Consider the following 13,133-nt stretch of genomic DNA (forward strand, 5'->3'; position numbering starts at 1 on the left):
AGAGTTGAGTGGGAGGATGGTGGAGACTTGATGAGGTTATTGAACCATCACTTCAACCAGTGTGTAGCAGGGCACAGGAAGTTGTTCCCGTGGCACCTACACCAATTGAAGTGGAAGCTTATGATATTGATCATGAAGTTTCGGATCAAATCACTGCCGTACCTTGTAGGGTGACAAGGATACGTACTACTTCAGAGTGGTACGGTAATCCTGTCTTGGAAGTCATGTTGCTAGACAACAATGAACCTACGAGCTATGGAGAAGCGATGGTGGGCCCGGATTCCGATAAATGGCTTGAGGCCATAAAATCCGAGAGAGGATCCATGTATGAAAACAAAGTGCAGACTTTGGCAGAACGGCTCGATGGTCGTAAGGCTGATGAGTACAGATGGATTTCAAAAGGAAGACGGACAATGATGGTAAATGTCACCATTAAGAAAGCTCGACTTGTCGTTAAGATGTTTTCCGACAAGTTCAAGGAGTTGACTACGATGAGATTTTCTCACTCGTAGCGATGCTAAGAGTCTGTTGGAATTATATTAGCGATTACTGCATTATTTATGAAATCTTGCAGATAGGATGTCAAAACATTGTTTCCTCGACGATTTTCTTGAGGAAAGGTTGTATGTGATACAACCGGAAGGTTTTGTCAATCCCGAAAGATGCTAATAAGTATGCAAAGCTCCAGCAATCCTTCTAAGGACTGGAGTAAGCATCTCGGAGTTGGAATGTGCGCTTTGATAAGATGATCAAAGATTTTGGTGTATACAAAGTTTATGAGAAACTTGTATTTCCAAAGAAGTGAGTGGGAGCACTATAGAATTTCTGATGAGTATATGTTGTTGACATATTGTTGATCAGAAATGACGTAGAATTTCTGGAAAGAATATAAGGTTATTTTGAAAGTGTTTTTCAATGGAAAGCCTGGATTAAGCTACTTGAACATTGAGCATCAAGATCTATAAGGATAGATCAAAATGCTTAATAATACTTTCAAATGAGCACATACCTTGACATGATCTTGAAGGTGTTCAAGATGGACCAGTCAAAGAAGGAGTTCTTGCCTGAGTTGTAAGGTACGAAGTTAAGACTTAAAGCTCGACCATGGCAGAATAGAGAGAAAGGACGAAGGTCGTCCCCTATGCTTAAGACGTAGGCTCTTCAGTATGCTATGTTGTGTACCGCACCTAAAGTGTGCCTTGCCATGAGTCAGTCAAGGGGTACAAGAGTGATCCATGAATGGATCACTGACAACGGTCAAAGTTATCCTTGGTAACTAGTGGACTAAGGAATTTTCTCGATTATGGAGGTGGTAAAAGAGTTCGTCGTAAAGGTTACGTCGATGCAAGCTTAACACCTATCCGGATAGCTCTGAGTAGAGACCGGATACATATAATGGAGCAATAATTTAGAATAGCTCAAAGTAGAACAGTTATTTGGAATAGCTCCAAATAGAGCGTGGTAGCTGCATCTAGGAGATGACATAGAGATTTGTAAAGCACACACGGATCTGAAAGGTTCAGACCCATTGACTAAAACCTCTCTCACAAGCAACATGATCAAACATAAAACTCATTTGAGTGTTAATCACATAATGATGTGAACTAGACTACTGACTCTAGTAAACTCTTGGGTATTAGTCACATGGCGATGTGACCTGTGAGTGTTAATCACATGGCGATGTGAACTAGATTATTGACTCTAGTGCAAGTGGGAGACTGTTGGAAATATGCCCTAGAGGCAATAATAAAAGTATTATTATTATATTTCCTTGTTCATGATAATTGTCTTTTATTCATGCTATAACTGTATTATCCGGAAATCGTAATACACGTGTGAATACATAGACCACAATATGTCCCTAGTGAGCCTCTAGTTGACTAGCTCGTTGTGATCAACAGATAGTCATGGTTTCCTGGCTATGGACATTGGATGTCGTTGATAACGGGACCACATCATTAGGAGAATGATGTGATGGACAAGACCCAATCCTAAGCATAGCACAAAGATCGTGTAGTTCGTTTGCTAGAGCTTTGCCAATGTCAAGTATCTCTTCCTTTGACCATGAGATCGTGTAACTCCTGGATACCGTAGGAGTGCTTTGGGTGTATCAAACGTCACAATGTAACTGGGTGGCTATAAAGGTACACTACGGGTATCTCTGAAAGTGTCTGTTGGGTTGGCACGAATCGAGATTGGGATTTGTCACTCTGTGTAAACGGAGAGGTATCTCTGGGCCCACTCGGTAGGACATCATCATAATGTGCACAATGTGACCAAGGGGTTGATCACGGGATGATGTGTTACGGAACGAGTAAAGAGACTTGCCGGTAATGAGATTGAACAAGGTATCGGTATACCGACGATCAAATCTCGGGCAAGTACAATACCGCTAGACAAAGGGAATTGTATACGGGATCGATTGAGTCCTTGACATCGTGGTTCATCCGATGAGATCATCGTGGAACATGTGGGAGCCAACATGGGTATCCAGATCCCGCTGTTGGTTATTGACCGGAGAACGTCTCGGTCATGTCTGCATGTCTCCCGAACCCGTAGGGTCTACACACTTAAGGTTCGATGACGCTAGGGTTATAAAGGAAGCTTGTATGTGGTAACCGATTGTTGTTCGGAGTCCCGGATGAGATCCCGGACGTCACGAGGAGTTCCGGAATGGTCCGGAGGTAAAGATTTATATATAGGAAGTCCTGTTTCGGCCATCGGGACAAGTTTCGGGGTCATCGGTATTGTACCGGGACCACCGGAAGGGTCCCGGGGGCCCACCGGGTGGGGCCACCTGCCCCGGGGGGCCACATGGGCTGTAGGGGGTGCGCCTTGGCCTACATGGGCCAAGGGCACCAGCCCCAAGAGGCCCATGCGCCTAGGGAACCCTAGAGGGAAGAGTCCTCGAGGGGGAAGGCACCTCCGAGGTGCCTTGGGGAGGATGGACTCCTCCCCCCCTCTTGGCCGCACCCCTTTCTTGGAGTAGGGGGCAAGGCTGCGCCTTCCCCCTCTCCCCTGCCCCTATATATAGTGGAGGGGAGGGAGGGCATCCACACCTGAGCCTTTGGCGCCTCCCTCCCTCCCGTGACACCTCCTCCTCTCCCGTAGGTGCTTGGCGAAGCCCTGCAGGATTGCCACGCTCCTCCATCACCACCACGCCGTTGTGCTTCTGCTGGATGGAGTCTTCCTCAACCTCTCCCTCTCTCCTTGCTGGATCAAGGCGTGGGAGACGTCACCGAGCTGTGCGTGTGTTGAACGCGGAGGTGCTGTCCGTTCGGCACTTGATCATCGGTGATCTGAATCACGACGAGTACGACTCCATCAACCCCGTTCACTTGAACGCTTCCGCTTAGCGATCTACAAGGGTATGTAGATGCACTCCCCTTTCTACTCGTTGCTGGTCTCTCCATAGATAGATCTTGGTGTTACGTAGGAAAATTTTTGAATTTCTGCTACGTTCCCCAACAAGTGGAGACTTGATGAGGTTATTGAACCATCACTTTAACCAGTGTGCAGCAGGGCACAGGAAGTTGTTCCCGTGGCACCTACACCAATTGAAGTGGAAGCTTATGATATTGATCATGAAGTTTCGGATCAAGTCACTCACCTCGTAGGGTGACAAGGATATGTACTACTTCAGAGTGGTACAGTAATCCTGTCTTGAAGGTCATGTTGCTAGACAACAATGAACCTACGAGCTATGAAGAAGCGATGGTGGGCCCAAATTCCGACAAATGGTTAGAAGCCATGAAATCCGAGATAGGATCCATGTATCAGAACAAAGAATGGACTTTGGTGGACTTGCCAAATGATCGGCAAGCCATTGAGATAAATGGATCTTTAAGAAGAAGATGGACGTGGATGGTAATGTCACCATCTATGAAGCTCGACTTGTGGCGAAGAGTTTTTCACAAGATCAAGGAGTTGACTACGATGAGATTTTCTCATCCGTAGCGATGCTTAAGTCCGTTGGATTCATGTTAGCATTAGCTGCATTTATTAAATCTGGCAGATGGATGTCAAAACGAGTTTCCTTACCAGTTTTCGTAAGGAAAGGTTGTATGTAATACAATCAGAAAGGTTTTGTCGATCCTAAGGATGCTAAAAGGTATGCTAGCTCTAGCGATCCTTCCATGGACTGGAGTAAGCATCTCGGAGTTGGAATGTGCACTTTGATAAGATGATCAAAGATTTTGGGTTTATACAAAGTTTATGAGAAACTTGTATTTCCAAAGAAGTGAGTGGGAGCACTATAGAATTTCTGATAAGTATATGTTGACACATTGTTGATCAGAAATGACGTAGAATTTCTGGAAAACATATAGGGTTATTTGGAAAGTGTTTTCAATGGAAAGCCTGGATTAAGCTGCTTGAGCATTGAGCATTAGGATCTATAAGGATAGATCAAAACGCTTAATAGTACTTTCAAATGAGCACATACCTTGACATGATCTTGAAGGTGTTCAAGATGGATCAGTCAAAGAAGGAGTTCTTGCCTGAGTTGTAAGGTATGAAGTTAATACTTAAAGCTCGACCACGGCAGAATAGAGAGAAAGGTCGAAGGTCGTCCCCTATGCTTAGACATAGGCTCTACAGTATGCTATGCTGTGTACCGCACCTGAAGTGTGCCTTGCCATGAGTCAGTCAAGGGGTACAAGAGTGATCTAAGAATGGATCATAGTACAACGGTCAAAGTTATCCTTAGTAACTAGTGGACTAAGGAATTTTTCTCGATTATGGAAGTGGTAAAAGAGTTCGTCGTAAAGGGTTACGTCGATGCAAGCTTAACACCTATCCGAATAGCTCTGAGTAGAGATACCGGATACGTATAATGGGGCAACAATTTAGAATAGCTCCAAGTGGAACAGTTATTTGGAATGGCTCCAAATAGAACGTGGTAGCTACATCTAGGAGATGACATAGAGATTTGTAAAGCACACACGGATCTGAAAGGTTCAGACCCGTTGACTAAAACCTCTCTCACAAGCAAAACATGATCAAACCTCAGAACTCATTGAGTCTTAATCACATGATGATGTGAACTAGTTTACAGACACTAATAAACTCTTTGGATGTTGGTCACATGGCGATGTGACCTATCAGTGTTAATCACATGGCGATGTGAACTAGATTATTGACTCTAGTGCAAGTGGGAGACTGTTGGAAATATGCCCTAGAGGCAATAATAAATTAGTTATTATTATATTTCCCTGTTCATGATAATCGTTTATTATCCATGCTATAATTGTATTGATAGGAAACTCAGATACATGTGTGGGTACATAGACAACACCATGTCGCTAGTAAGCCTCTAGTTGACTAGCTCGTTGATCAATAGATGGTTATAGTTTCCTGACCATGGACATTGGATGTCGTTGATAACGGGATCACATCATTAGGAGAATGATGTGATGGACAAGACCCAATTCTAAGCCTAGCACAAAGATCGTAGTTCGTATGCTAAAGCTTTTCTAATGTCAAGTATCATTTCCTTAGACCATGAGATTGTGCAACTCCCGGATACCGTAGGAATGCTTTGGGTGTACCAAACGTCACAACGTAACTGGGTGGCTATAAAGGTGCATTACAGGTATCTCCGAAAGTGTCTGTTGGGTTGGCACGAATCGAGACTGGGATTTGTCACTCCGTGTAAACGGAGAGGTATCTCTGGGCCCACTCGGTAGGACATCATCATAATGTGCACAATGTGACCAAGGGGTTGATCACGGGATGATGTGTTACGAAACGAGTAAAGAGACTTGCCGGTAACGAGATTGAACAAGGTATCGGTATACCGACGATCGAATCTCGGGCAAGTACAATACCGTTAGACAAAGGGAATTGTATACGGGATCGATTGAGTCCTTGACATCGTGGTTCATCCGATGAGATCATCGTGGAACATGTGGGAGCCAACATGGGTATCCATATCCCGCTGTTGGTTATTGACCGGAGAACGTCTCGGTCATGACTACATGTCTCCCGAACCCGTAGGGTCTACACACTTAAGGTTCGATGACGCTAGGGTTATAAAGGAAGTTTGTATGTGGTTACCGAATGTTGTTCGGAGTCCTGGATGAGATCCCGGACATCACGAGGAGTTCCGGAATGGTCCGGAGGTAAAGATTTATATATGGGAAGTCCTGTTTTGGTCGCCGGAAAAGTTTCGCACTTTACCGGTATTGTACCGGGAGTGCCGAAAGGGGTCCGAGGGTCCACCGGGGGGGGGGTCCACCTGCCCCGGTGGGCCACATGGGCTGTAGGGGGTGCGCCTTGGCCTATATGGGCCAAGGGCACCAGCCCCAAGAGGCCCATGCGCCAAGGAAACTTGGGGAGGGAAGAGTCCTCAAAGGGGAAGGCACCTCCGAGGTGCCTTGGGGAGGATGGACTCCTCCCCCCTCTTGGCCGCATCCCTTCCTTGGAGGAAGGGGCAAGGCTGCGCCTCCCCCCTCTCCCTTGCCCCTATATATAGTGGAGGGGAGGGAGGGCATCCATACCAGAAGCCCTGGCGCCTCCCTCCCTCCCGTGACACCTCCTCCTCTCCCGTAGGTGCTTGGCGAAGCCCTGCTGGACTACCACGCTCCTCCACCATCACCATGCCGTTGTGCTGCTGCTAGATGGAGTCTTCCTCAACCTCTCCCTCTCTCCTTGCTGGATCAAGGCATGGGAGACGTCACCGGGCTGTACGTGTGTTGAACGCGGAGGTGCCGTCCGTTTGGCACTTGGTCATCGGTGATTTGGATCACGACGAGCACGACTCCATCAACCCCGTTCACTTGAATGCTTCCGCTTAGCGATCTACAAGGGTATGTAGATGCACTCTCCTTCCCCTCGTTGCTGGTTTCTCCATAGATAGATCTTGGTGACACGTAGGAAAATTTTGAATTTCTGCTACGTTCCCCAACAGGGACATGGCGATTTGGTGCCCGGGCACATATGGTCCCGATATCCTGTGCGTTCACTTCAGTTTTGGGATGCGTGAAAGTCACATTTATTAGTTAGGTGTGGACCGTGGAATAGGAGGTAATGCAGATATACAGTATGGAACAGTACGATACGATAGACGAGCGCGAGCGAATTTTAAATCTTTTGGACGCTTCCGTGCGGTTGAGATTCTGGACCATGGCGCAGGAAAGTTCGTTGTGGCGGTACGTGTTATTCTAGGGCGCTCGCTAGTTTCAGCGCTAGCAGCGAGCCGCCCTTTCGCCTCGGCGCCATCCATGGGGGGCTCGGCACCTCTTACTGAGCCAAAAGTTCCTGAGCGACAGTGAAAGGCGGAGACCCGCAGCCTCCGCGACCTCCCGCGGCACCAGCGCAGCCGCCATGGCCGCTGCGATCATCGGGCCGGCTGCGGTCTTCTCATTCAGTGGACTTCTGCATCGACGTACGCACGCACTTTCTCGCCCATGGTGAGGAAAAGGTCGACTGGGTGCGGCAACCGGCAAGAAAGGGAAGCCACAACGGTGGTCGACATGGCGGTCATGGATGTTTAGCTTTGGGTAAGCTCCTGCTCGGTGTCGCCGCTGCAGGAGCACAATGTGGACGTCGTCCTCATCCCCGGACCGGGCGCTAGGACGGCTAGCACGTAGCAGTACTGCTGTTCTGGCCGCGGGCGCGCAGAGTTCAAGCAGCTCGTCTGCCTTCCTCGGAGTCTTCTAAGGTGGAGGGGCCGCCATATTCCTCGCAGAGACACGCCGCCTAAACCCCATTGTCTGTGTCTTCCTCGACGTAACCTTCACCTTCTACGTACCTCTCTCTCCCGGCCCGTCGCGCTCATTCCTCACCCAGGCCAGCCTCGCCATGCTGCTCTTTCACGGCGAGCAACTACATGTCTTATGTCTACAGGGAACACAAACCCATCAACCTTCCTGCAAAGATCCAAGCCCATTGCATCCTGCACAGTGTGCGACATGGGGTAACTGCCAGGAACAGTCAAACAGAAACACATGCAGTGTAGCCAACCAATCCGCTGGTTATCCTGCGTGAACTACGGTCCATGAAGATCCAGGAAAATATCAGGGTCGTTATTTCTATGGACCGGGATCGTTGACGCTCCCTTCAACTAGCAGCAATAAATGCGGTGGGCTGGTTGAAGCTTTTATCCAAATACACATCAGATACGACGCATAAATACGGGACATTGTTGGGATCTCGAGAAGTAGCGACGGCAGGGATACCGAGAGTATCTAAGACCGGGCTCAGAACAGAATTTCCGAGGGCACATGCCCATTCCTTCCGCCTCCGTGGTGGTCAAGAATGAGGGGAAGACGTCGGCTTCGCACATCCATTGCTCCTTCGAGAAGAAACAACACATAAAAATACATAAACACCCCACTTCGGCCTGATAGATGGAACCACGGGAAGGGGAAGCCTGTATCGAGAAACAAAATGATAATTAGGTTGGATCATTGTCGGTAGCCCCAGGCCAGACGCCTAATCCTACATCGAGGGCATAAGAAGAGATGGGAGCTCCTATTCTACGCAGCGGATGCTAGGAAGACGCGGCGCGCACCCCCAGCGCGCCATTTTTGGCTGGCCCGTATGTGGGACGGGCCCCCCATTTTTGTTTTTCTCTTTTCTTTTCCCTTTTTGTTTCTTTTTGCTTCTTCTAATCTAACTCCGGATTTCAAAAAATAAAAAATGTTCTAAATTTTATGAAATTGCCTAAGATTTTCTTTTCATGAATTTCAAATATGTTTGCAATTTTCTAAAAAATGTTAACAAACTAAAAAACGTTCAAAAAAATTAAAAATTGTTGCCAAAATTTAAAAGTCTTCATTGATTCTAAAAATGTTAACAAATTGAAAAGTTATTCTTAAAATTTAATAAATATTCAAGAATTAGAAATATATTTACAAATTCAAAAAAATTCATGCATTTCAGATATTGTTCCCAAATTTTAAAAAGTGTTTGTCGATTAAAATAATGTTTACAATATTATTATTTTTAAGTATTTTAAAATCATTTTCTAAATTATAAAAAAGTTCAATAATTTATAAAATGTTCGCGAGTCCAAAAATGCTTGTAGAAATTTAAAAATATCATAAATTTCAAGAAAAAGTTTGTGAGTTTCAACAATGTTCACTAATTTTAAAAAATGTTTGACAGTTTGAAATTTTGTCAAGAATTTCAGAAAACTGTTCTCGAATTAATAATATATTCACGAAGTGAAAAAATGCTTGTGAGTTTGAAAACTGTTCATGACTTAAAAAAAACAGTACCAAGTTTGGAAAAAAAATGTTCATGATTAAAAATTGTTCTCAAATACAGAAAATATTCACAATTGTAAGATATATTTGCGAATTCGATAAACCTTTGCCAAATGAAAGAGAAGAATATTAAGGGAAGAAAAATAAAAATAAAAGAACAAACGAAAATAAAAAAACAATATTTTTTTGAAAGAAATATACAGAGAAAACTAGACTCGAAAGATTCCGTAACCTCCCTAAACCGAAATAGCAAATCTGCCATCCTATTTGGGCCGCCGAATATTTTTTTCTTTTTTTGAATTTTCAGGGGGGGAGGGAGAAGTAATCCTCCCCACATGAATGGTATTCATTTGTTGCCTATAGGCTTTGCAGCCTAATCTATACTACTATTAAACAATCAAACTAATTCTTTCTTAACACCACACGACAGAGGTACATAATTTGATTAGCACCGCACGATTAGACCCACTAAATTTAATCTAATGGCTAGTTTTAACTTAATCTGTTATCTGATGTGTACTTAGTAATTTAGGTTGGCTGAACGTGCTTCACCGCGGAGAAATATACGAAGCACCGGCCCGCACATTGGCAGTCCCTACAACCACGCAAGGGCAGGAAAAAAAAAAGCCATCGCAATATGATCCCCTCGCTCGCTAACTGCCCTGCGAGGCCGCGACCCACGCCGCCTCCCTCTGGTCACCGGACGAGGGTCGAACTCCTACTCCACATGCGCCGCCGCCTGACCCTCCTCCGCCACCATAACCGTCGCAGAACCGACCAGTGCGCGGCGCCTCTCCCACCGTGACTCGCGACGCCAGCAGCACCTCCCACCCCCTCCTATCATCTCCCTATCCCTACCCAGCGGACGACCATGCACGCCCTTGATCCGGATGGCACCGCCGAGCCCATGGTTCTCCTCCCCAGGTCACCGGATGCAGCCAAGATCCGTCCCGTCCTCCCACATCGGCAACCATGGTAGTCCTCTGCACCCAAGCTTTGCCCATAAGCTCCATGTGCATTAGCAGATTTCAGACGGCGATTTGGATCGAGCAAGCCACGGGACTTGCCGGCAACACCCAGTCTTTGATCTGGTTTGTTCTTCGTCTCAGGTGATTTTTTTCTCCGGAAAGTAATTTGGAACTTAAAAAGTGATTTTTGAAATGGTTCATGCAAGCTGAATTTTACCTATCCTGCATTCACGAAAATTTACGAATAGGACAATCGTGTTTGCTTTCAGACGTTCTGGTGTACCAAATCCATCTGCACTGCATACATTGGGATTGAAACGATGCCATGATAGTGGGCATTCACGCTTCAGGTATGAGATCAGCTCAATCATCTCCAATTAGTTTCTTTCTTGTTATCGAGGTCTAGAACAATAGTCTTTGAACAAGGGGTGTATGGAGTACATGGTTTGGACCCCTCTACAGATTGAAACATTTTCGTGATACATAGTTTACAATTTTCACAACTTTCCAGTTGTATTTGATTGAATAATAGCATGAGCTTACAATTCGCAAGTGTGCGATTTGATTTCGCATATTTATTTGACAAGTCTGACAATATTTTAATTTTCAGTTTCTTCTAGGGGAACGGCCTATTGTTTAGTATACCTCATATCCCAGGCAATTTGTATGAGGACAAAAGGATTATCCAAGATCTCCGTAAAGAGAAAATAGCTTAGAGAGGAAGATCCGCACATAGATGGATCACCGATGTGATAATAACATATTTGAATTTTAAATTTGTGAATAATCTCGATGCAGTACATGTCACGAGTTTAATTCTTATGGAAATAAGAAATATTGATACCACAGAAAATTTTGTTTTTAGCTTTGTAGTTTATGGTCTGAAGCAACAACTTCAGATAAAAGATTCTTCAAGTTGGCTTTTACTTTGAAGTTATTAGATAACATACTTCAAATTATTTAATATATGATATTGCCTTGCATCATATCTGTAGGTAGTAATAAAGTGTCTTATTTATCCAGTTAATACTTTCTTGCTATTGAATCTTGGTATCTAGATTTGAAGTGATGTTTTTCCATATTACATGACTTCCAAAATATTGTGCGTATGACACTACAAAATTTTTGTTGCATATATGCATCCATGTCAGATTTCCCACATTTACATGAGAAGAAACCATGCTTCTATATAGGGGAAGTTGCGCAAGATTTGAAGCGTGGTTTAAATTAGTAGGTTTGGTCTCCTGATAGATATTTGTACTTTTATGATAACCATGTTATCTCAAGGATCGTGCTTCACTATTAATTTTCGATGTCATTCCTGGCAGATTTCTTAACTCAGCATCATTGGATCGAAGATGGTTAGGAGGTTGAAGATATGTCGCGTGAAAGGCGTGGGGAGGCAAGGACGGGACACGCAGGACGCTGCAGTGGAGGACGAACACCACAGCAAGGTATGTGCAGAGAACAACCACCATCGTGAAGTCACGACTCCTCTCTTGCATGTCCACTTCTCCTTGGCTGCCTGGTCATCATCATATCACAAATCAAAGTTTTCTTATTGCGAACTAGAGAAGATAAATTTGATGGTTGTAACTTGCCTGAAGTGCAAGGTCTAATTCTATTATGTGTTGAGTTTATTAGCAAGATTGGTCCGTTTTGATACAATTTCATTCTGGTTGCCATCTACAAGTTACTGTTGCATCACAGTAATTTATTCGGAAGCAATTATAATTGAGATTGAGATTTTCTGGGTAGGTTGTCACAAGTATTTAACTTATGATTTCAGTTTGAGATACAACCGGCAATCTGAAATCAGTACTGCTGCTCAGACAATCTAGAGGGGTTATAAAATTTCTTCGCAAAGCTTGTACACAAGCTTAAGAATATGCCTGCTACTTCTTTTTTTAGGGAAATAAAATGCCTGCTACTTTGGGATATTGTGGTGTTATTAAATGACCGCTTCATAAATCATAATATGAGATGGAGTTTGATCAACCAAAAATGAAGAATATTGGAACAAAAAGACGAAGAATATTGGTCAACCAAAGGCAAATTCACTTCAGCCCAAATTCATTTGATGTTGCAACTTTTTCTTAGTTCTTTAAGATTGATTTTAGATGGAGAGCCGGCCCAGTTTGGATGCCAATGTTGGTTTTTAGATCAGTTAATGGTTCATTGCAACATATGTTCTCCATATAATTTGATATGCAAGGTTTTGATGCATAGTAATAGTGAATTTGGGCTGAAGGGAAGCAAGAGCAGCTAGCAGTAGCAGTTATAACTGAAGTAATAATTGGCACTTCTCTCTTTTCTGAACAAAACTTGATTTTCTCATAGTAAATAGTCCTTTACTGAATTTAGTTGATACATAAATGGTTATTTACTGAACAATACTTGTATGTGGGTAGGTACGGTGGTGATGAAGTTTTAAAATGGTCCATTGCCCAACAAGGGCATCCTAATTTCTTACTGGAATATACTGTAACAATATGATATCGAAATTTCAAATGGTTGTATATTTGACCCATACTATGATAGACCAAGGCCTGCGTGGACATGTTGTTCACATACTATAATTCATTTACAGGAGATTGTAAAAATTTAGGCACCATGTGTTGAGAAATTGTGCATTGAGATAAAAGATTATATAATTGATGCAAAGGCATGTGATATATATTTGTTTCAGGAAGTATGTTGATTCATGGAGAATGATATTATAAATTATTAGTATGATTTATGAATTAGGTGTTGTGCACAACATGATTTTTTTTTTGAGAAATCTATCCTACATCTGGTTATGTTTCAAATCAGGTGTTTTTGTCCAAACGTGCGTTGCACGTGCAAGCTTACTAGTACAAGATAGGGTTCAAGTGAACCAGAAGTACAAGGAGGCACAAGAGGAAGAAATAAAGCAAAAACAACACATGGCGAGGGGGGGCGACAGGGTGAA

General features: G+C 44.0%; 1 long non-coding RNA gene across 1 annotated transcript; it reads left to right on the top strand.

The window, feature by feature from the left end:
* Positions 1-9,969: 9,969 nt before the first annotated feature.
* LOC119326419 lies at positions 9,970-12,769 on the top strand. Its single transcript, XR_005157975.1, has 4 exons — positions 9,970-10,321; positions 10,450-10,530; positions 11,509-11,634; positions 12,592-12,769. It is a non-coding gene; the product is annotated as an uncharacterized LOC119326419 (long non-coding RNA).
* The last annotated feature ends 364 nt before the right edge of the window (positions 12,770-13,133 follow it).

Source organism: Triticum dicoccoides, chromosome 6B (genome assembly GCF_002162155.2).
Source record: "Triticum dicoccoides isolate Atlit2015 ecotype Zavitan chromosome 6B, WEW_v2.0, whole genome shotgun sequence".
Classification (NCBI taxonomy): domain Eukaryota; kingdom Viridiplantae; phylum Streptophyta; class Magnoliopsida; order Poales; family Poaceae; genus Triticum; species Triticum dicoccoides.